General features: G+C 40.2%; 1 pseudogene; it reads left to right on the plus strand.

Moving 5' to 3' along the window:
• The first annotated feature begins 6,739 nt into the window (after window positions 1–6,739).
• The window catches only part of LOC142164979 (uncharacterized), a 54,387-nt pseudogene continuing 35,946 nt past the window's right edge, over window positions 6,740–25,180 (plus strand).

The raw sequence follows: 25,180 nt of genomic DNA on the forward strand, positions 1-25,180 counted from the left end.
TGTAATAGTCAAATCTTGTTCATACTCAATGTGCTTCCAATGAGGATAATAAATACTCATACATAGTCTACATTGACATTCTTCATGTGCCCAAATCCTTTACCAAAGAGAAGTTATTTAACTGCTGTTGGACACTTTGTAAAATATTTTGAGCATCCAATGGAAATCGTTTAAAACTCTTATGAATCTATTTGGATGTTCTTAAATGAATGCCTGATGTAGAATTTAATTTAATCTCACACCCTCTGAACTTTGATTTTGGGTACATGAACATGAATACGGACGTATCAAACGTCGTCAGCTATGATATCATGTGAAAGAATTGAACCATCTAACCTTGTTAATAAGAGTTGAGTGCCTTAATTTTGAATGTCGTAACATATTAATTCTACTACTAGTATATTAAGTAACTTGAGAACCTTTTTTTTGGTTTTCGATCCGATGTCCGGCACCCCATTGAGGCCCAACTAAATTCGAATTTGCACCGGAAAGTCTCATATTGAGGGGTAAAGCTCCTTAAAAAGCATTATATAACCAGAAATAACCTGATGAACAATTGTAATAACTTTGTAACGACCGTTCCTCGTTTTTTGGGTTTCAGGGCCATAAAAAGGAATTTTGGACGATTTCTAATTTTTCGTGTGTTAATGCCCACATCATCTTCATGAATTGACCAGTAGCTCACTTTAACTGTCAAAATGGGTCTTCACTCACCATCCTGAACTCTTTTCGAATTTTCACTATGGAAATTCACAAAATTTTGGATAAGTGATGAAATAAGCTATTAGGGAAGTAGCAGGAATCAAGAAATGCAAATGCACTACTTGCATGTCCTGAAAGAATTGGCGTAAATATTATCTTTACCATAACAATATTTGGATATTATGGAACTCCATTTTGTCAAAATTTGCATGAAACTTTACCTCACTTGTTCCGGAAGGAATTTAATGTAAAAGGAATTAAATATTGTGCAGTGTGGTATTTTTAGCTGAATTACTTATACCTAACATGATTTGACATTCTTACTTTTTTCTTTTGGTGTAGGTTGTTGGTGGTATTTTGGTAACTTTGACGTAATTGACAGAATGAGAGATTTGGTGTAACTGGTAAAGTTGCTCATGTGATTAGGAGTTCACGAGTTCGAGCCGTCGAAACAGTCTCTTGCAGAAATGCGTAATAAGGTTGCGTATAATAGACCCTTGTGGTTTGACCCTTCCTCGAATCCTGCGCATGGCGGGAGAATAGTCGACAAAGATGCCTTTAGGCAAAGTCTATGTACTCCTCATCCCCAATTCTCTCTGTACTTACCCCTCCCTGCGGAATAAGTTGATTCCGATAAATCCTCTTCGCGAGAAGACAAATTAGTAAAATACACTTGTTAATCTCTTAGAGGCTCTAAAAACAGGCAAATGCCAGCTTTTGAGCTCTTTTAGTGGGAATTACCTAGGAATATCGTTTTGTTCCTGTGTCATGTCCTTGAGTGTGTGTTCTATCTTTATCCCAAAAATTAATGAATTACTTTGGAGCAGAGTTAGGTTAGTAAATATTAAAAAATATAATCACAAACAAATGCGTAAAATAAATAAAATAAAAAAAGCAAAGCAAGGAGTTCGTCTCCTATCCTGTACCCATATCACATTTCTAACTAATGAAAAATAAACACCAATTTACTTTAATCATGAGGAGGGATCAATCCAGATGCAGGATTTTGGTTGGATCAAGTTGTAACAATTTGAACTTGGGAAAGCTGCGTTAATTGAATAATCCAAAGAGTAATATTTGTGAGTGGCCAAACAATAGAAAACGCCCTTATTGTTGCCATGAAACATTGGAAAATATATCTTATTTCCTAACCCTCGTGCAACGCAAGGTTTCAAGTAAGAAGCTCCAAAGCTCACAAATAGTGTTTTATTATCCGAACTTGCTATTTTTTCCCTCTCCAAAATCCTTTTACTTATGTCGCACTTGTACCTCCAAACCTCTACTTTTCTTTCTTCGTAAGTTAGCAATACAACTAATATTCCTCCATTATCTACATCTTCTACCAAGTAAGACTGTCGAATTGAGCTTCTTTTTCGACGTGGCAAGTATTTCCCATAAAATTCCCAGATAGGTGTCTCTACAGCTGAGTTTTCCTTGATATTTAGTATTCCCAAATTTCCTTTATCACCAAATATCCAAACAATATTATTTTTGAAAAACACCGGATTATGGCACCCAGATAACATGAATGATCCTTGCTTATTTCCATCTTCATTATAAAAGTCATGATACGTCCAACTACTCTCTCCAACTTTGATGATGTATATCGCTGGCGGAGAGCCAAAATTTTCAAAACCAATGACAAAACAATCCGATGATGAGGAGTCCGGGGAACACGAAAATGTCCAAGACGGGAAATGATTCTCCACATCCTCTAGTAGATCAGGGAGTTCAATTATGTTATTACTAATGGGATTGAAAAAGAACATGCCACGGTTGCCATGACTCACGAGCAACCAATTAGCGTTTGCGCTACGAATTCGGGCACCCTTTAATTTTGGGATATCCATCTTGTGAGTTATGACATTGTACACCGGATGAAAGGACTCTATAATGCCAGTTTCTTTATTTAAGGTCATCAAACAAGGCGACGATGGGGAATCATGTATCGGAGGTGGGAGTGGAGACGATAGGGACTTGAATCGCCATCTTTTACAAACAGCAAGAAAAGCAAAATAATCACCAGCAACGAGACGTGATGATATTAATCTGAGTATGTCTGTTGGAACATAATCAGACCACAATTCATCATAATCTGCACCCTCCATTGAATGGTGTGAAAAAATCAACGAATTGGACTTCAAAGCTTAAATTTGACAAAGAACTAATTGGCAAAGGACTCCTTACCTTATTTAAACTACAACTGGCAAAGGAATCCTTTTCTTATTTAAATAGCAAAGCAATGAGTATTTTCCTTCTTTAAAAGTTTTGGTACAAACCCTGTCAAACGTATAACTGGTTTTATTATTTATGAGATCAGAGGAAATCCTAATTAGTTATTAGAAAGGAAATTTTTTTTTTACCCTTTCCGTACGTCCAAGTAGTAACTTCTAATTCCTTTTCCTTATTGTATTTGGAATCCATTACTTATTCTATTTAAGCTCATGAAACACACACCTTATTCTTATTAGTGTTTAGAACGAGGTTGCCCCAAAAAACATAACGACGTTGCAATGTAAGTTTTTCAGTGCTTTCCTTGGCTTCTTTTTACCTTCCTTTTTTAAGTATTTTGCTTTACAACTTGTTTGGATAGTTGTTATTTATTGTGTTGTATCATATTGTTATTTTAGATAGAATGTTTGTTTTGATTGGTACTTAAATTTTATTGTATCATATCGTTAAATCAATCGTTATGTAACGACGAAAAGTACCACTTTATGGAATGACGGATTTGGCGTAGTGGCGTTGTTACCTTGCTTTTTTCTCTCATCTTATATTTTCCTATTTAAATAATCATATTTTATCCTTTACCATACTTTTTTATATAGTAATTCTACTCCGTATCATGTTTTTTCTCAATAATATTACAAATTTATTCTTATACGTAACATTATAAAACGACAGGAAATGACACAATCTATCCAAACATTATATTTATTAAACAATATAATATAATACAACAGTATAATATGATATATTATGAAACGACATGTAATCGCAATCCAAACAAGTTGTTTGATAGTTTTCTTTAACTTCCTAGCAACTCTTTAGAGGTATTTACAAGTTTTAAGGTTTGCAATTATTAATACCAAGAGTACTTTTTGCTTTGCGTGGAATCTAAACGTTATTTTTTTTGTACTTTAAGAGTAAAATCTAATGTAACGTTTTTCCCTTTTAAACTTTAAATTAGCAGCTTCATGCCCGTAGTAGATCAAAATTTTGTTTTAACAACTTAAACGATTTGGAGTATTTAAGTAAAATTTATCTAAAATTTTGATTTCAATAAACTAAAACCACTTGTATCTTTTATTTTGAAAGAAATCGGTTCTAGAAATTAAATCTCTTGATATTCTGAAATAAAATAGTAAAACTTTACTAGATTTGTGTTTACCTTTCGTCCTTTTTTTTTCCTCTTCTTGAAATAGAGAAATATTCCACCTAAGCGACTGTTAGCATGAACAATAAAGCCAGTTGAGTTTGTTAAAGTTTGTAACAATTAAATTCCTTGCTAATATTTTGTGATTGGCTTAGAACATTCAGTATTATTATCTTTCTTTTGCAGAGAAAGAAAAAAAAGAAAGATGAGGTTGGAAGAATACAAAAACGAAAAGTCAAAATATAGTCTACCTCCTGATTTTGCACCAGCACACCCTTGGCTTGTTATTTGTCATGGAAATAACATGCAAAAGCAAACATTTTTTAGTATATCAGAGGATCGGTATTATGTGTACACTATACCTGAGCTTCAAAATAAAAGAATTTGTGCTTATGCTGATGAGTGGTTGGTGTTACTAGATTTTGATTCTCGTGATTGTTGCCTTTGGAATCCTACTTCAAAGGATAAAATTCAGCTCTCACCAGTCCCTAAATACGACAATCTGAAGTGCCTCTTATCCGCACCACCATATGATCCTGAATGTCGTGTTGTCTTCCTAATTGATGACACGGATGCTGAGATACCTGATGGCATGAATGTGAAGCAACCTACACTATACTTCTGCAAACCGGGTTATAATAAAGAATTTCATAGACAAGATTTGGAACCAATTGCTGGAGTCGACAAGTTGCATCTCTGGACAAGTTTCAAGAAAAAAATCTACGGATTGACATACCAAAGATCAATTCTAGTACTTTTGGATCTAGATATTGACTCGGGAATGGTAAGAGTTACACCAATAGTTAACCAGCCTGTTTATGATTATAGCCAATTCTTAGACATGCTATGCTATTGCGGATACCTCATTCAATCCTCATGTGACGATGGTGATATATTGTTATATGTTCACAAGTTATATTATGGCAGGCTCATGCAGGAGGAGGTATACGGATTTCTTATATTTCGATTTGATTTTGTTAAAAAAGCATGGGTAAAAGTGAAAAATATTGGCGAAACTGCAATTTTTCTATGTGATTACTGAGGAAGGACTTTCTCCACAAGAGGCACTAATCTTAAAAGAAATTCCATCTACTTCACGGAGCATGAAGGTCGTTGTCTTTACGTTTTCAATCTTGAAACACATAGTATATCGGTATCCCTCCCTTGTCCAAATGTTAGCAAGAAAAACTCGTGGTTTTACTGGTTAAATATCGCTTCATCCAAATAATTTGTTTGATTTTAAGGTTCCTGTCTTTATTGTTGAGGATATATAGTTTTCTTATAATAACATATTTTGCGTCCAATTCCAACTATTGAAATGCTCTTTGTGGTTTTGTTCGTTATTTTTGTATTCTTAGTTACTGTAAATCAGCTTGTAAACATCTTTCCTACTTTTCTTCTTAGAGGAAGAACTAAAGAATTCCTTTTACAAAAAAACAGATTATATTTTAAAATATACTGACATAGTATTGTAAAAGTATCTTGAAATGTTTAAACAAGTTTACAATTACTAAAATTCAAAGAATGTATTTTATGGAAATTTACAAGTAAAAACTCCAAAGTTGCATAAATAATTAGTTGAATGTATGTTGTAGATTTAAAAGGAAAAACAAAAACTTCATTTGACAATACGCCTCCAAACCCCCGTTTCAGCTTGAAATAATTCTCTCTTAAAGTTTAAGTTCTAATCCCAAATCCATATCGCCAAATGTCAACTTGAATATATTGCTTAAGTTTTTGCAAGTTATGGCAAAACAGGTAACAAAAAAGTCAAAAGCATATAATGCATTTATTTTCATAATAACATTAATTAGTAATATAATTGAAGTACAAACTACAAATTAAACCATATTCGGTGAAACTTGGCTTTGTAAGAGACAAGTACGGTTGAAGTAAAGCACGACAATTAAGAGCCTAATTAATAATCATGCGCAAATATAGTTTGCTTAATTACCATTCGTAGCTACAGTTCAACTATTATCAGCTTGTATTCAGACGTGTAACGAATACAACCTGTATCATTCGTAGAAGCTCTCGTTGAGAGTCGAAATCAAGATCTTCACTTAGGAAACGGGTGCTCTAACCAATTGAGCTATGAGAGCTTGTTGTTCTCTTGCTTCAGTTTAAAATAATTGATCTCATGTGAATTTGCTATAAAATTTAAATATAGTTACAAATGATAATTTAAAAAAATATATATATATATATATATAAATGATAAACAATACAGTGCAAATGTTTGATGTGTTAGTGTAAATTTTCCTTTAATGAACTATGAGCATAGTTCAAGCTAATTAATCGAAATTTGACGTATTAATGCAAGACTCATTCTGAAAAAATCCACCTGCGAATCGCAGACGATATGGAGTGTTTTCAAATAAAACTACTCCTATTTCTCAAGTTCCGTTCAATATTATTATAGGTACGAATTGAAGAATTATTCCATCCACTTCAATTTGTATAAACATATTTGACTGAGTACAGATATTTAAGAAAAAAAGGTTTTTGAAACATATGGTCTTAAACATGCCTGTCATGACGACATTGTATGGTTATAAGACTTCTGAAACTTGTGGTCTTACACAACTATATCATTTGTGTGGTTACGAAAACTTCTATTAAAGGTAATATTAAAAGCCTAAATTAATCAAAAGTGATGTAATGAGAGCAATTAAAGATTTCTTCACTATTAGTAAGCTATATAAAGTCATATATTGCACTGCAATTACACGGGTACCTAAGGTAAGCAATCCTACAACAAGAAGAGATTTCAGACCTATTGCCTATTGCTCAGTCCTATATAAGATTATCTCAAAGGTGCTGACAAACAGATTACAGAAAGTCACAGCAAACATCATTAATGAAGCACAAGCTAGTTTCATTCCTGGGAGGAAAATTGCAGACAACATCATCGTGGCTCATGAGCATGTCAAAGTTTATACAAGGAAGAATACCTCTCCTAGATGCATGATCAAAAAAGACCTGACCAAGGCCTATGATTATGTGGAGTGGATCTTCTTGGAACATGTCATGGTTGAGCTAGGATTCCCTAGAAGATTTCAAGACTGGTTCTAACCTGTGTTAAGACTGTGAGCTACTCAATTGTGGTGAATGAAGAGCCTTCAGTTCCTTTCCCAGCAACTAAAGGACTGAGACAAGTTTATCCCATTTAACTTTTTCTATTTGCAATTGTAATGGAATACTTGAGTAGAAATCTTGGATTACGAATGTCACGACCCGGATTTCTCACCCTCGGGAGTCGTGATGGAGCCTACTAATGAAAGCTAAGCAAGCCAACTATTTGAACAAATTACCTTTTTCCCATTTTAATCCTTTAAAAATTATGAAACAATAGCTTATAAATAGCAGAATTTAAACAAGCGGAAGAAACAATAAAACCATTTAAATATATCTAATACAACTTCTTAAACAAAGACTACCCAGAACTGGTGTCACAACTTTACAGACGGTCTAGGAATACTACAAACAAGATCCGAAAAATAAATGCAACACTGTTTCTGAATTACATAAATGAAACAGGAAGAAAGGATAGAGGGAGACGTCAGGGCCTACGGACGCCTGCAGGACTATCTTGGATCTCCGTATGGGCTGAAGGCAGCCACCCAAGCTAAGGTCCAAAAGCTACTACACCGGGATCTGCACACAGTGCAGAGTGTAGTATCAACACAACCGACCCCATGTGTTGGTAAGTGCCTAGCCTAATCTCGGCGAAGTAGTGACGAGGCTACGACCAAACTACCCAATAAACCTATGCAGTTAAATCGTATACAACGAAAAATAAAAGCAGAAATATATAGTTAAGGATGGGAGGGGAAAACATATTGCGGGGACATCGAATAATAACAGAAGAACAACAAATAAGTATGAGAATCACCACAGTTCCATTAAAAATAGGAAGGGGGAATCATGCTGCGGGGTACAACAAATATCAATAGGAAACCAACCATTAAATATAGAGAAATCATAACTCAGTTATCAATAAAAATCAGGAAATTAAAGAAAAGTGCATGGCATCACCCTTCGTGCTTTAACACTCTCTCACCAAAACAATATACGGCATCACTCTTCGTGCTTTAAAACACTCTCACCAAAATAATACACGGCATCACCCTTCGTGCATTACACTCTTCCTTACTCAAGCAACAATCACAAAGCAATTAGGGCAAAGGAATCAATAACATCACAATAAAGTCAAGTAACGATAGAAAATTAGTAAATAAACATAAAGGACACCATAACACAATTATCAGCAAGAATCAGGAAAATCAAGGACAAGCGCACGGTATTATCCTTTGTGCTTTTACTCTCGTCCGCGTCATAAAATCAATATAAATGGCACGGCATCGCCCTTCGTGCTTTACCTCACATAATCATGACACAGAATGATCCTTCATGCATTATCACTCATATAAAGGCACGGAAGGGTACATCGTGTGGCACGACATCACCCTTTGTGCTTTAATACTTTCTTACCAAAATAATGCACATCATCACCATTCGTGCTTTACACTCTTCCTCACCGAGGAAACAATCACAAGCAATAAGACAAGGAAATAAATAAAATTTGCAATAAAATTCCGGCAAGGGAACAATAGTTCAAAAATCAAATCTCGGCAAGGGAACAATATCAAAAGCATCAATATCCCGGCAAGGGAGATAGTATTAAAAGCAACAACATCTCGGCAAGGGAGACAATATAATAATTCTCTTCTATTTTTTCACTTTTACTTCACAACTTGAGCCAATGCTCTAAAAGGTTCAATTACCACTTGTACTTTTACATTTCATTATACAACTTGAGTCAACGCTCCTCAATGTTCAAATATCACTATTACTTCCACAAACTTTGCCCAACAATAGGAATCATCACCAAGGCATGAATAATACAACGAAGCCATAATAATCATAATATAAGACTCACAGGCATGCTTGACACCAACGTATAGATACTCGTAACCATGCCTATACGTCATACTCAACAAATACCACATAGCAAATATTACTCGACTCCTAATCCCTCAAGCTAAGGTTAGACCAAACACTCACCTCGATGACACGAACACAATTCAAGTCTCAACTATTGCTTTACCTCTTGATTCCACCACCAATTCGCTCGTATCTAGCCACAAGTTACTTAATTACATCAATAAGTGCTAATTGAATCAATTCTAATGCTTGAAAATAAGTTTTCTAAGTTTTCCCCAAAAAGTCAAAAATTGTCCCCGGGCCCATATGGTAAAAAACCCGAGGTTCAAACCAAAACCCGATTACCCATTCTCCCACCAACCCAAATATATAATTTGTTTTGAAATCGGACCTCAAATCGAGGTCCAAATCCCCAAAAGTTGAAAAACCTAGGTTCTACCCAAAACACTCAATTTCCCCCATGAAAATCATTGATTTTGAGTTGAAATCATGTGAAAAGATGTTAAAGATTAAAGAAAACAAGTTAGAAATGACTTACAATCGATTAGGAAGAGAAGTTGTCTTTGAAAAATCGCTCAAGAGTGTTTTGGTTTTGAAAGAGTGGGAAAACTGGCTGAAATGCGTCTAAGTTATGAATTTATAGGTTGCAGGTATCGCAATTGCGAACCCAGACTCTGTTATGCTCGCATTTGCAAAGTGACTTTTGCATTTGCGAAGTTACTTTTGCGATTGATCTGTCGCATTTGCGACGGCTCGCTAAAACGGGGGACATCGCATTTACGATGAATACCTCGCATTTGCGAGGAAAGGCTGGCCTAGGCTATTTCACATTTGCGACTCACCCCACACATTTGTGAACCAGGCTTCGCAAATGCGAAGCCTGCATGCCGTAACACCCCAGTTCAAATCAGCAACACCCTAAGTCCAAATTCCACTCCGTGACCTATCCAAAACTCACCTGAGCCCTCGGGGCTCCAAACTAAGCATGCACACCAACCTAAAAACATCATACGGACTTGCCCGTGTATTCAAATCACCAAAATAACATCAACAACTATGAATTTAGCATCAAAATCATAAAGTTACTTAAGAACATCAAACTTTCCAATTTTCTCAAATAAGGTCCGATTCACGTCATTTCAAGTCCGTTTCTTACCAAATTTCATAGACTCATCTTAAATCCCACATAAGACCTATACCGGGCTCCGGAACCAAAATACGGGCCCGATACCATCGAATTTCAAACACACTTCATTTCCAAAGCTCATAAATAATTCCAAAAAATAATTTTCATTAAGAATTCGTTTCTCGGGCTTGGGACCTCGGAATTTGATTCGGGGCATACTCCCAAGTTCTATATTTTCCTACGGACCCTATGGGACCGTCAAATCACGGGTCCGGGTCCATTTACTAAAAATGTTGACTGAAGTCAACTTAAACTCATTTTAAAGGCAAAATTCATTATTTTCACAAATTTTCACATATTGGCTTCCTGGCTACGCGCCCTGACTGCGCACGTAAATCGAGGTGAGACAGAAAGAGATTTTTAAGGGTTCAAAACGCAGAATTTATTTTAAAACAAGTGATGACCTTTTGGGTCATCACATTCTCCACCTCTAAAGCAATCGTTCATCCTCGAACGGACAGGAGAAAGAAGTACCTGAGTCGGGGAAAAGATGGGGATAATGGCTTTTCATATCAGACTCGGACTCCCAGGTCGATGCCTCAGTAGGCTGACCTCTCCACTGAACACAAACAGAAGGAAAACTCTTCAATCTCAACTAACAAACCTGACGGTCTAGAATAGCTACCGGCTCCTCCTCATAAGACAAGTCCTTGTCCAACTGGACAGTGGTGAAATCTAACACGTGAGATGGATCCGTCTCATGTTTTGGACTTCAGCATGATTCATTTGGATGATGATTTGACCTTTGATGTGGATCCAGTAGCTATTTCAGGTCGTCAGGTTTGAAAGTTGAGGTCAAAGGATATAGTTTCAGTGAAAGTGCAGTGGAAAGGTCGGCCCATGGAGGTGGCTACCTGGGAGACCGAGCAGGAGATGCGGAGCAGATATCCTCACCTATTCGAGACCGAGCAGGAGATGCGGAGCAGATATCCTCACCTATTTGAGGCTTTAGGTATGTATCTTGACTCGTTTGAGGACGAACGTTTTTTTTAAGTTGGGGAGGATGTGACGACCCGGCCAGTCGTCTCATGAGCTACTGCTCTGTTTCCCCCATTTCAGTTTTTTATGCTTCGTTATCCGTGTTTTTGTGGTATCGGGTTGGGCAGATCGAGTCCGGAATGAGTTTGGTGAAGTTTGACACACTTAATCTCTTTTAAGAAGGCTTAAGTTGGAAAAGTCAACTGGATGTTGACTTATGTGTTAGAAGGCTCGGAAGTGAGTTCTGATGGTTCGGTTAGCTTTGGGAGGTGATTTGTGACTTAGGAGTGCGATCGGAATAGGTTTTGGAGTTGTAGAAAAGATTTAGGCTTAAATTGGCGAAGTTGATATTTTGGTGGTTCCGGTTGATAGGCGAGATTTTGATATAGGGGTCGGAATGGAATTCCGAGAGTGACAGTAGCTTCGTTTTGTCATTTGGGATATGTGTGCAAAATTTTAGATCATTCGGACGAGATTGGATAAACTTTTTGATCGAAAGTATAATTTAAGAGTTCTTGGAGTTCTTAGGCTTGAATCCTATGTTAAATTGGTGATTGATGTTGTTGTGAGTGTGAGCACGTGATTTTTGTTTTACGCGACAATCACTCCAAAAGAAACAAAATAATAATGGTTTGGTCTTGCTGCACAATTTTTCGGATTTTATGTGGCATTTTCGGTACTTATTTGTGATCTTCCCTTTTCTTTTTGTATTTTTCATCAAAAAAACAAAAACCAAAATATATGTGTCGCGTGTAAATATAAAGTGATATATTTTATTGTGTGATTAATTGTTTGTTTAAGGTTTTATTAGGGTTGTTTAATTTTAATTAAGGGATTGAAAAGAAAAGGGATTTCGGATTGGGCCAGTCCAATAAGACAAGCCCAAACCAAAATTACCCGGTCCAGTCCAGTTCAGCCCCTAACTATCTCAAACGGCGTCGTTTGGGTCGTGCTTGATCTGGGCCGTTGATCGCAGAATGATCAACGGCCAAGGTCGCATTTCCCGTACCCACGGGAAAAACCCAACCCGTTCCACCCGGACCAACCCAACCCCCTTAGGTTGAAATGACACCGTTCCCTACCAGCCAAAAGATCCTGACCTTTCATCTCACTCAATCCGACGGCAAGGAATCGACCACTCACTTACTATATAATCCCATTCCTTTACCCCACGCCCCCTAGCCAGACCCCCCTACCTTTCATCGTCTTCACAGAACCCCGGAACCCTAGAGCCGCCCCCATCTCCCTTCACCAAAACCCGGCGGCATGAACGCCGGTGACCTCCACCTTAACACCATAGGACCGCCTCACCCCCCTGAACATAGATCTGTTGACCGTTTAGTTCGAATCATCCCTTAGGTTCTCAAATCTTCATTTGAAGATTCGAGCAAAACTCGATCCACACCGATATACCCCAGCTTCGCACCAGACAGTCTCCGAACCTCCCTCATGACCAAACCATGCTTGGTTTGGTCCGAATCTAACCATGGGGACCCAAATCCCAAATCTACCATCTATGAACCCTAGGGTTCCTCATGACTGGTCCGTGTCTGTTTGAGCCAGTGATTAGGGTCTAATGGACCTTTATCGAAGTGTTTCTCATTTGAGAAACACTTCGATTAAAGTCCGTTCAACCCCAAGAAGGTTCTCTTCAAGTACGAGTTTGGTCTTCTGATTTTTCCAAGGATTTTTAAGGTAAGCTTGTTTCTCTTTGCTTTATTCATGTCATGTGTTTGTTAAAGGTCCGTTTGTATGGCCGAAATGTCTTATTTAGTTTGTGTTTCGGATTTTCATCAACTGTTGTTGTCCACCTTGCCCGGGCCCTTGCATTTGGTCAAGTCCTTCTTCATTCACTAATAATGTGTGTGTGGTTAAACTGTATAGTCAGTTGAATTCGAAATTGGTCGATTATTTAGTTCCCAAGGGCATTTTGTTTTGACAGTGTAATTTGAATCGCATGTTTGATACTGTTAGATTTCTGATCATGGTCTTTGATTGTATATGTTATAATTAGTATAGTCGAGTCGACAAATGTCGTCAATTAATTTCAGTAGTTTGAATGTTAACAATTGAATCTGTTGCATGCTGCAACTTTGTTTGAATCAAAGTAAGAATCAAGTATGGCTACTTATAGTTGCTGTATTTGAATCTGAAAATAAAAAGGTTAGATTGTTAGCTGCAATCTGAATTGGAGGGCATGGCATTTGTGCACAACATGTGCATAAAGGCCCTTTTGGATTAAAATAGTTTGACAGCACATGCTGTCAGATTATATTCCTGCTGCCCATGTCTGCTTTTAGTTAATAAAATGGGAAAGGGGACTGTCAGGGAATGTCATGGGAAGGGTTTTATTTTAAGTAATTGAGTGGAAAGAAAACAGATCACATGGGAGGGTGTCTGATTGGTCTAAACAGGCTGTTAAAGGGCTGATGTTAGGCTTATAAAAGGGGGGAATTTTTTTTTTGAAAGAGAGACATTTGAGAGATACACACACACAGACACACATAGGGAACTCAGGATTGAACATTGAGAGCTGAGGTTTTGAAAAACATAACACTGAAAAAGAATTCTTTTGATAACTCAAATAGATTTCAAGATTGAAAATTGGCACTGGATTTTGAAAAGAAAAGAGATAGTGAGAGAGATATCACAGAGGGGTTTATACAGACCGACATACGAGAGAGAAAAACATACAAAAATCAGAAACTGTTTTCTTCCTGCTGTTTGTTCGATTCTCAGTTTGTTCAACCTGTTCAATCAGTTCTGTTTTCTCTCAAGTATCAGCTAAGTTTATTGTTTGGTTCGTATTGGCTGTTTTCTCTTGGAGTTGGATTGTCTGAATTTTGATTCTACTCCCCTGCTTATTGTTGTCATTTTGCCGCCTTTTCCCTCGTCTATAATTGCATTCTTGCATTGGAATTTGTCCTGCTGCTATTTATCTGTTACTGCTGCTGTTTCGTTTGCACTGCTGCTCAACTGACTCTCCTGCTTTCTTCATTGTAAGCATCTCCCAGGTACACATTTCGAATCTGTCTGGTGTAACTGATGTAGCAATGAAAAGTTTGAGTCGAAAGATCTGAAGGAATTATAATCATCTATTGCTTTACTTACAAATTTTTATAAATGTTGTTAAGCTGTGTAAATTTTAGTCTGTTTAGTCCAATAGAGAATACATTATGTAAGTTTGTACTTAATTAAAGTTTATGCTGATCTGAAACCGCGACATTTGACTCATTTAGTAGTATACAGGATGTAGATACAATTCATGGAATGTGCAACTATTTAATACGATTGATAAAATTAAACTCGCTCTTTTAGCATGCTTTGAATAGGTAAGGGCGAATGGCTTTTAAATCTAGCCAAATATAATACTGTTTTAAATCCCCGAGTTTCGACTTCCTTAGGCAGTTTATAGGACAAGTTTTGAACATCATCAGTAACACCCTTTAATAAGGAATTCTATTAATCCTGTTTAAGCAAGTTAATTTAAATTCAACTTAAGGATGTTGTTCAGATTAAGTGTTGTATTTCGTCAATCTCGTATGTAATTTCTTTGTCAAATTAAAGCATTTTCCGTGAGGTATGACGTTTCTTCACTTTGTAAATAATTAATCAGAAATTGATAAGAATCCGGATTAGGCCAAAGCACATAATTGAATTAGCATGCATCTTTCTTCTTCTATTTTTAGAGACAAACGCATTAGAAATGTAGTCGCCTTAGGATATCCTTTCTAAAATTGAGATGAGCCCCGACAAACGAAAATGCACAAGCTGCGGGGCCCTTCAAAGGTATATGTTAAAATACTTAGAATTCGGGGCAGGCCGTTTAACGAATTTTACGGCCTTCCCCAAAATAACAATACGCTAGTTGCTCTAGGCACGATTTAATTAAATTACCTTCTTAAAAACGGGTGCACATTGATATGACCCAAATCCAAATCTCAACAGAGTCAAAATGTGTCGACGACCACGGGTGCATTGATTGTGACGTGGCTCGAAATGCATTTTCACGACATTGCAATTCTATAAAAATAAATGACAATAATAAAAGCGGTTTAAACTTAATAAAAGCACTTAAGTCATAACATGTATTGAAATCAGATACTTAGCCGTTATAACAATTTAAGCGACCGTGCTAGAACCACGGGATTCGAGGGTGCCTAACACCTTCCCTCGGGTCAACAGAATTCCTTACTTAGAATTTCTGGTTCGCAGACTTCATTTGGAAAAGTCGAAAATTTCCTCGATTTGGGATTCAAGATAAACCGGTGACTTGGGACACCAAAATCCAAACCTTTCCCAAGTGGCGACTCTGAAATAAATAAATAATCCTATTTCGAATATTGTCACTTAAATTGGAAAAACTCCCCTCGCGCATTTACCCTTCGGGGAGGGGCGCGCAAAAAGGAGGTGTGACAGCTCTGGCGACTCTGCTGGGGATTTAATAACCCAGAACCACTGGTTCAGGGTTCAAGAATTCGAGCTTAGAATAATTGTTATATTTTATCTGATATTTATTACATGTTTTGACATAACGTGCTAAATGTTGTCTTTTACCGCTTTGATATTATCTGAACTGTATATAAACTGTGTCGAAACCCTTCTCTCTTCACCTCCGGGGAGAAGCTCGCTGGTCGAGGCTCCCTATTCTGTTAGTGTCAATACCTGAAATAAGAAAGAGGACGGATAAGTTACGAAGCCGGACGGCCTTTTGGTTCCCGGTAAGTTGCCCCTCCTCGACTCGAGTTGTCCGCTCGGGTACACAGTCTAGAACATCTACCCAGGTTATAAACCTAGTATAACGAAAACTCATGCCAGATCCTTATGTAGGAACGCTTATTTGCATCATGTTGCATTTGACATAGGGGACTCAACACAGGGGTTGGGTCCGTCTAGGACATGCAACCTGGAATGAAAAGACCATCCTGCTGCATCCCATTTGTTTTGCGCATCTATTTGCTTCAGATCTGCATGTCGACCGGTTTCCGAAAAGTTTTCAAAAAAAAAAAGAGAATAGCGGGGTAGGGAGATAATTACTTATTCTTTTGAAAAAAAAACCAATGTCCAAGTAATGTCATAACCTCACCGGAATTTTCTAAAAAAAATATATATATAAAAAAAAAATTGAAAACAAAGCTTGTCTTTCAGTTTGACTATTCCTTTTAATCGCTTTCAAAATCCAAAATATATATAAATAAATAAAAAAGATTTAAATGTATAAAGATCTCCTTAGTCTCTTGTTCAAAAAATATATAAAATAAAATAAAGATATGTATAAAAATAGTTATTCCTCTTTTCTTTAAAAGATTTTATTTGTTTCCCCTATTTCAGACCGAACTACACCGGTTTGATTCTCGCACGGGGTGAGATACGTAGGAAACCCTCATCGGGTCCAACCTCCCGTTTTTGCAAAAAAAAAAAAATTTGAGTCTAATAAAAGTTTATCACCTTAAATAAATGTGCAGGATGAGCACGATACAAAACGAACCGTTTTCAATAATGACCAAGATCCCTTTTGAGTTGCGATTATGGTGGAATGATTTAGGCAAGGAGGGGCAAGGCAAAGTGAGGAAATATTTGAAAAATCTCCCGGATTTACTAGACATTCAGCCTCAGGGCGATATTATCAGATCATTGGTCACTTACTGGGATTCGGCGCACAATGTATTTCATTTCTCAGACTTCGAACTCACCCCGACGTTGGAAGAAATAGCGGGATACATTGGGGGTGATGAAGCTCCGTTAAGGTTCAAATACTTGATTGCACCTAGGGCCGTCACGGTACACCGGTTTCTGGATTTTCTGAAAATACCCCGAACATTTCACCATCCAGATCTTGCCAAAGGTTTCTGCAGTCTCCACCTCATGTATGCTGGATACGGTCACGAGGGCGGGTTCAATAAGCCAGATTTCAAACTGTGTAGTAAGGGCAACCGACAAAAGTGGGACGAACACAGGCTGTTAGCTTTTATGACGGCCTTCTTGGGTCTTGTAGTGTTTCCAAGGAAGGACGGAAACATCGATCTAAAAATAACTGGGGTCGTCAGTACTTTGCTCACCCAAGATAAAAGTACTCTAGCGCCTATGATTATGGCTGACATTTTCCGGGCTCTCACTGCTTGTCGAGCCAGAGGCGACTTTTTCGAAGGATGTAACCTACTGTTGCAAATATGGATGACCGATCATTTATGCCACCGCTCTTCGCTCTTGGGTTACGGTTCGCCCGAAAAAACTTGTATTGGAGAATTCTACACTAGAATCAAAGGTTTTAATCTACCTGAGGGCGTCACATCATGGACCTCATTTTTCCGAACTCTCACTGCTAGCCAAATCCAGTGGACGCTCGGATGATCGCCTATTGAGGAAATCATATACATGCCAGCAACCAGGCCCCACTTTTTGTTGATGGGACTTAAAAGCATCCAAACCTACGCACCATATCGGGTTTTGAGGCAACTTGGGAGATATCAAGTGGTGCCGAAAGATGAAGATCTGAGTACCCAAGTGATTGAAATCAGTCCAGACGGTCGTTTCCCCGAATAAGAAGTTCGCCAAATCTGGAGTGAGTGCCAACATCTGACAGCAAGCACTTGTGTGATGGATATAGCAAAAGGGGAAGTTGCCCCAGGGTATCACGCTTGGTTCAAAGGCGACCTGTCTTGCGAAAGACCAGCTAAGAGACCGCATCTCAAAGATTTTGTAGAATCGTCCCAAGGGCAATGGAATTGGTTAGCAAAAGAAAAGGGGTATCGGGCAGAGATCGGTGATTTGAAGCTACAAATTGACAGTCTGAAATTCAACAACAGCATACAAATCGCGGCGGATCGAAGCGAAAAGAATAAATTGGCCCAAGAGAATGAAGAACTTAAGGCCCAAATCCAAAAATTGAGATTGTCTCTTGATGAACAACCCAGGAGTCGATCAGACCAGCAATTGATTAAGGGTTTAAAAAGAGAAGTCGCGGAATGGAGAGATGGTTTAGAGCAATCGGGAAAGATTATGGCAAAGCTCAAGGCATAGTGGGGAATAAGAGTAGAGAAGCATCGCCGATACTTGAACCAATCGAAACGCGACCATGAGAAAACTGTCGCCAAAATGAAGAGAGAGATGGCTATACTTGAGATCAAAGCAGCTAATCAGGCCAAAGATTTCCAAATTGAGAGCAGATACTTGCACGACTTGTTAGCCCAGATGAAGTTAGAAGTACGGCGACTGAAGAATCAGCATATACAAGATTCTCAGGTATTCAAGATATGTAGCGATCAGATAAGACACCTACTCATAGAGAAGAAGCAAACCAGAGATAGGATCAAGGCCATTGCCAATGCCATCACCAGACGATGTCTACGATGTGAGAACATGACCAGTGTTACCGTCCTCTCGGCAGTGATGGGTTATGTCAAGCAGACCATGCATGAACTGGAGCAGCTTGAGAGGGATCTCACATCTAGGACCGCGGCGAGGCCGAACGATGCCCCGCGGGCACCAGTTTTCAAAACCATAATGTACTCATAAGTCAAGTCTGTATCGTAGCATCTTCTGCCTGTTTTTCCCTTCAGAGTGATTTTAGCCTATTTTTTGAGTCTAGGTTTATTTTCAAAGTTTGCTCTTTCTTTTGCAAAATGTAGTTTGTAATAGACCGTTTCAACAATAAAAGGTGTGTTTCTTTTACGCTCATTAGTGTTTTTGAACTACGTAATGATCTGATTCACGTGGCGTCGTGATACGTAGGCAATCTTCATCGGATCCGGTCGCATTTTTACCGCAAAATAAAACATAAAAGAAAAACAAAAAGAGAAGAAAAATGATAAGAAAAGGGAAGCCTAAAAAAGAATGCCGGAATGACGCATGATTTCATCGCAAACATGTAGAATTCACTTAACTGTATAGGTGCATCATGCTCAACGTGAGGTTGCCTATCTGTTATTTGTTTCAAATTAACCGCTCGTTTGTCGTTGAGTCTTCCAGGTTTTTGGAAAAGACGATTGGTTTGGTGAAAGTCTGGCCTCGCACTCATACTTCACGAGGTCGAAAGGGAGTGTTCTATTACCTATTGTTAAGACAGGAGGCAGTGCTCACACTTACTTCACAAGGTCAAAAGGAAGTGTAGAAATGTCTTCAGAGATTCCGTTGCCAACAATCCCTGTTTCCGAAGAAAGTTCGATCTCGGCTGTCCTCACACCCGAGTCCGCAACTGCGGAGGAAAATAAAATCCTACGGCTCCGCATGTTGGAAATGCTGGATGACTGGAATAATGGGAAAGAGCCGCCAAGTGTCACCCCCGGATTCCCTGAGTTATTCTCCAGGACAAGCGGGACTTCTAATGTCCCCGTAAATTATCCTGCTACCCCATTCGGGTACCCAGCCACTTCAGCCTTCTCTGCTGGATCGCCTTCTGAGCCTCATCCCCGAATGTCAGCCACCGATGCAAACAAGAACATCTTTACTGCACTGCCCTGCCCGATCACGGCACAGCCTGCTACGTACAAGCCAAGCTTTGACTCATCCTCCTTTACATTCCAAGCACCCTCCTTCTCAGTGGAACCAACTAGGTTCGCTACCAGCACTAATCCTCCACCGCCTCAGCGCGAGCTTGCACCCGGGCAGGATCAGAACCCCAGAATGGCAGAACAAAATGAGATGGCCAAAAGAATGAGAAGCCTTGAACAGAGTTTAAAGAATATGCAAGGTTTGAACGGACAGAAGAGCGTCTCTTACGCCGACCTATGCGTGTTCCCTCACGTGCACCTGCCAGTGGGTTTCAAGACCCCAAAGTTTGAGAAATACGATGGACACGGTGACCCCATTGCACATCTTAAGAAATACTGCAACCAATTGCGGGGAGCCGGCGGAAAAGAAGAACTGCTAATGGCATATTTTGGGGAAAGTCTAGTAGGGATAGCCTCGGAATGGTATATGGACCAGGAAATGTCTCGATGGCATATATGGGATGATCTCGCCAGAGATTTTGTGAAACAATTCCAGTATAACATCGACATTGCACCAGACCGAAATTCCCTGTTGAATTTGAAGAAGAAACCTTCAGAAAGCTTCAGAGAATACGCTATTAAGTGGCGTGAGCAGGCGTCAAGGGTGAAGCCTCCCATGGATGAGGTGGAAATGGTCACTACCTTTCTCCAGGCTCAAGAGTCTGACTATTTCCAAAACATGATGTCAGTCATGGGAAAGCCGTTTGCAGAAGCAATTAAGATTGGAGAGATGGTGGAGAATGGTCTGAAAACGGGTAGGATTCTGAGTCAAGCAGCCATAAGGGCGACCTCCCAAGCCGTCCAAAGCGGGTCCGGGGGAATGGCAAGAGGGAAGAAAAAGGAAGAAACGACCATGGCAGCCTCAGAAGCAAGGGAATATCGTAATCCCAGGCCCCGTTTTCCGGAAAGAACCCCACAACACTACTATCCCCACTCAAATCTGGCATATGCTCATCAGCCCTATATGGTCATGAATGCCCAACCTTATGCCCATCCTCCGCAACAAGCCAACCGAGGCCAAGCTCCACCTCCCAGAAATCAGCCTCCTTACCGCAACCACTATAACCCACAACCTCCGCAGAATAACTTCTGCCCTCAGGAGCCACCTAGAAGGTGGACTTTCACGCCCATCGGTGAACCGTACTCTACTTTGTTCCCGAAACTAGTCCAGTTGGGCTTCCTGCAACCAGTCCCTCAAACAAGGCAAAACCCAACGTCACCTTCTTACAAAGCTGGAGTCAGATGCGCCTATCATTCAGGGGCCGAGGGGCACGATACAAATGACTGCTGGTCGTTGAAAAGAGTGGTCGAGAATTTAATAGAACAAGGGAAAATAGTGCTAAGGGACGAGGAGGTCCCAAATGTGACTAACAATCCACTACCTGCACATAATAACGGGCCGCTGATCGGAATGATTTGCGAAGACAAAGAATTCGACCCTGCTTTGAAGGCTATAATCGCCATTGTCGACACGGGGAAAAAGCCTGAGACAGCCCAAGAACTAGAAAAGGGGGAGGAGGCCAATGCTGTAAAGAGCGAGCCTGAAAAGAAGGTGGAGAAGAAAGTGGTACTGGTAAAGGATGGAGTTCTTTACATACCACGAGGTCGAGCAGAGAAGCCGCAGAGTTTCGGGGTCAAAAAGGCAAAACCTATGTACGTGCCAAAGGGGGCCTATGTGGTCCGGGGGACGATTCAACCACCTCGGATGAATGAGCCAGTGGTTATCGGACGCGCGCCACAAAAGCCAATGACAAACCTGTCCACGGTACCGTGGAACTATCACAGGACGTTGGTAACGTACAAAGGTAAAGAAATCACGGGGGAACTCCCGGAAAATACTTTCATTGGAAGGCATTCAAACACCCAAGAGCTGAACAACGCCACACAGAGACGCTTCCCACCAAAGAAGCCTGTAAGCGTTGAAGAAGCGGAAGTGTTCTTCCAACAAATGAAAATGCCGGATTACGAAGTGATAGATCAACTGCGCAAGTACCCCGAGCAAGTGTCCATGCTATCATTGTTGATGAGGTCGGTCGAGCATCAAAAGATCTTACTGAAGACCCTGAATGAAGCATACGTGCCAGTTGAAACCTCGGTTGAACAACTGGAGCGGATGACAGAAAGATTCTTCACCGTCAACCAAATCTCTTTCAGCAAGAACGATTTACCCCCAGAAGGAGCGGCACACAACAAGGCCTTGCATCTAACAGTTAAATGCGAGGGCTACTATGTCAAGCGGGTAATGCTGGATGGAGGCTCAGGTGTTGACATTTGCCCGCTCTCCACACTACAAAGGATGGAAATTGGGACCGGAAGAATCCGACCCAATAATGTCTGCGTAAGGGCTTTCGACGGCATCAAGAGAGATACCATGGGGGAAATAGACCTGTTGTTGGTCATAGGACCAGTCGAGTTTGAAGTAACCTTCCAGGTGCTCGACATGGATACATCCTACAATTTTCTCCTCGGCAGGCCTTGGATCCATGCGGCAGGAGCTGTGCCTTCCACTCTTCACCAGATGGTGAAGTTTGAGTACGAAGACCAAGAGATCGTGGTCCATGGAGAAGACGAGCATGCTATTTATCGGGACCCATCCGTCCCATATCTTGAACCAAGAGAAAGGAGCGAACATACGGTCTATCAAGCTTTCAAGATTGTACTAGCAGAGCAGCATAAAGAGGGAATACCTTGCCCCCAGCCTTTCTTGTCTAACGCCTCGGTTATGGTGGCCAAAGAGATGATCCGGCACGGATTTAGGCCAGGGAAACGGCTTGGACGAACCCTGCAGGGAATAGCAGAACCCATCACCTTGCCGACCACCAAGAAACCTTTTGGACTAGGTTTCGAACCCACTCCAGGAGATGAAGCGTGGGCAAAGAAAAGGAAAAATGAGGATTGGAAGTTACCTCGACCATTGCCGGATTTATATGAAACTTTCATCAGGCCAAGGTACACCGAAGAAGAAGACGATGAGGTCTTCACGGCTGAGGAAATCGAAGAGATATGTGGGGCAATGAGAGAAATGCTCTACGAGACTCACATGGTTCAACCAGGTGAAGGCACAAGCACTGCTGAGATGCTGTACGTGGGGCCGAACGCCAAACTTCGAAACTGGGAGGCCACACCATTCCCGACTAGACGGAAGTCCGGGTAGACCTATCCCGCCACCTTTCCTATGTCACATGTTATCTCTAGGACATAACTTGAACGTTTTCTTCCTTTCGATTGTTGTTTTGAATTCCTAAGTTGTAAACATAGTTGTATTCCAACTTCCCAAAGAAAATAAAAAAAATCGTCATTGCTTTCCCATTTTTTTTCTTTTGTTCTGATTTTGTTATTTTTCCTTTTATCTTTCCTTCCAGTTATAATAATGCGGCTTTAAATATGACATGCTTGCGGACTTCACGCCCAGATCACAACGAGCTATTTAACTGTGAATTAATGAACCCAGAACCAGAATATGATGAAGAAGAAGCTTTTAGGGAAATAAACCGAGAGTTGGAACATTTTGAGAATAAACCTAAGCCAAATCTGAATGACACCGAACCGGTTAATTTAGGAACTCCTGAAAAAATCCGGGAGACCAAAATAAGCATTCACACGGACAAGGAAACGCTAGATGCGATAATTCAACTTCGTTTTGAATTTAAAGACGTGTTTGCTTGGTCATACGATGACATGTCGGGACTAGGTGTTGATCTAGTGGTTCATAAATTGCCGATCCATCCTGATTGTCCTCCAGTTCAACAAAAGCAATGAAAGTTCAAAACTGAGGTCAGTGACAAGATTAAAGAGGAGATCACCAAACAACTGAAAACGGGAGTGATTCGGGTAGTCCAATATACAACATGGTTGGCAAATGTGGTTCCAGTACCGAAAAAGGACGGGAAGACTCGGGTATGTGTAGATTACCGAGATTTGAATAGAGCAAGTCCCAAAGATAATTTCCCACTGCCCAACATCCACATCCTCGTTGATAATTGCGCCAAACACGAGATACAGTCTTTCGTAGATTGTTACGCTGGGTATCATCAGGTATTGATGGATGAAGAGGACGCCGAGAAAACTGCCTTCACCACGCCTTGGGGCACCTACTGTTATCGGGTCATGCCATTTGGTTTGAAGAATGCTGGGGCTACTTACATGAGGGCCATGACTGCCATTTTTCATGACATGATGCATCAGGAAATAGAGGTGTACGTGGACGACGTGATAGTCAAGTCCAGGATGCAGGATAATCACATCCAAGACTTGAGGAAGTTCTTCGAGAGATTAAGGAAGTATGACTTGAAGCTGAACCCAGCCAAATGTGCTTTCGGAGTTCCGTCGGGCAAACTTTTGGGCTTCATCGTAAGAAGGAGAGGTATCGAACTAGATCCAACTAAGATAAAATCTATCAGAGATCTACCTCCCCCGAGAACGAAGAAAGATGTGATGAGTTTGTTGGGCATGTTGAACTACATCAGTCGATTTATTGCCCAGCTGACAAGCACGTGTGAGCCCATATTCAAGCTGTTAAGGAAAGATGCGGCGATCAAATGGACAACTGAGTGTCAAGAAGCCTTTGATAAAGTCAAAGAATACCTTTCGAATCCCCCAGTTTTGGTCCATCCAGAGCCAGAGAGACCACTGTTCTTGTATCTGACAGTCTTGGAGAACTCTTTCGGTTGCGTCCTCGGGCAACACGACATAACCGGAAAGAAGGAGCAAGCCATCTACTACTTGAGCAAGAAATTCACCAGCTACGAGGCCAAGTACACTCTGTTGGAAAGAACATGTTGCGCTCTGACGTGGGTTGCTCAAAAGCTGAGACATTATCTCCAAGCCCACACTACTTTCCTCATAAGCAGGCTGGATCCTTTGAAGTATATATTTCAGAAACCGATGCCTACTGGGAGACTGGCCAAGTGGCAAATCTTGCTTACTGAATTCGACATAGTCTATGTCACTCGCACGGCAATGAAAGCCCAGGCGCTAGCAGATCATTTGGCCGAAAATCCGGTCGATGAGGAATACCAGCCATTGAGTACCTACTTTCCAGATGAAGAAGTAAACACCGTAGAAGTGGTCTCGGAGGACGCTCATGTTTGGAAGATGTTCTTTGATGGAGCCGTGAATGCCAAAGGTGTAGGAATTGGGGCAATTTTGATCTCACCCTCTGGCCAGCATTATCCAGCCACAGCTAGACTGCGTTTCTTTTGCACAAACAATACAGCTGAGTATGAAGCCTGCATCATGGGCATGCATATGGCGATCGATCAGGATGTCGAAGACTTACTGATCATGGGAGATTCTGACCTGATTATCCGGCAAGCCCAAGGTGAATGGGAAACTCGGGATGTCAAACTTATCCCTTACCGACAGCACGTGGAGGACCTCGTCAAGCGATTTAAATCAATAGAGTTCAGGTATATCCCGAGGTGTCACAATGAATTGGCGGATGCACTTGCCACTCTAGCTTCAATGCTACCCTACCCAGGCAACGCCCACGTCGATCCTTTG

Source organism: Nicotiana tabacum, chromosome 10, assembly GCF_000715075.1.
Source record: "Nicotiana tabacum cultivar K326 chromosome 10, ASM71507v2, whole genome shotgun sequence".
In the NCBI taxonomy this organism is placed as follows: domain Eukaryota; kingdom Viridiplantae; phylum Streptophyta; class Magnoliopsida; order Solanales; family Solanaceae; genus Nicotiana; species Nicotiana tabacum.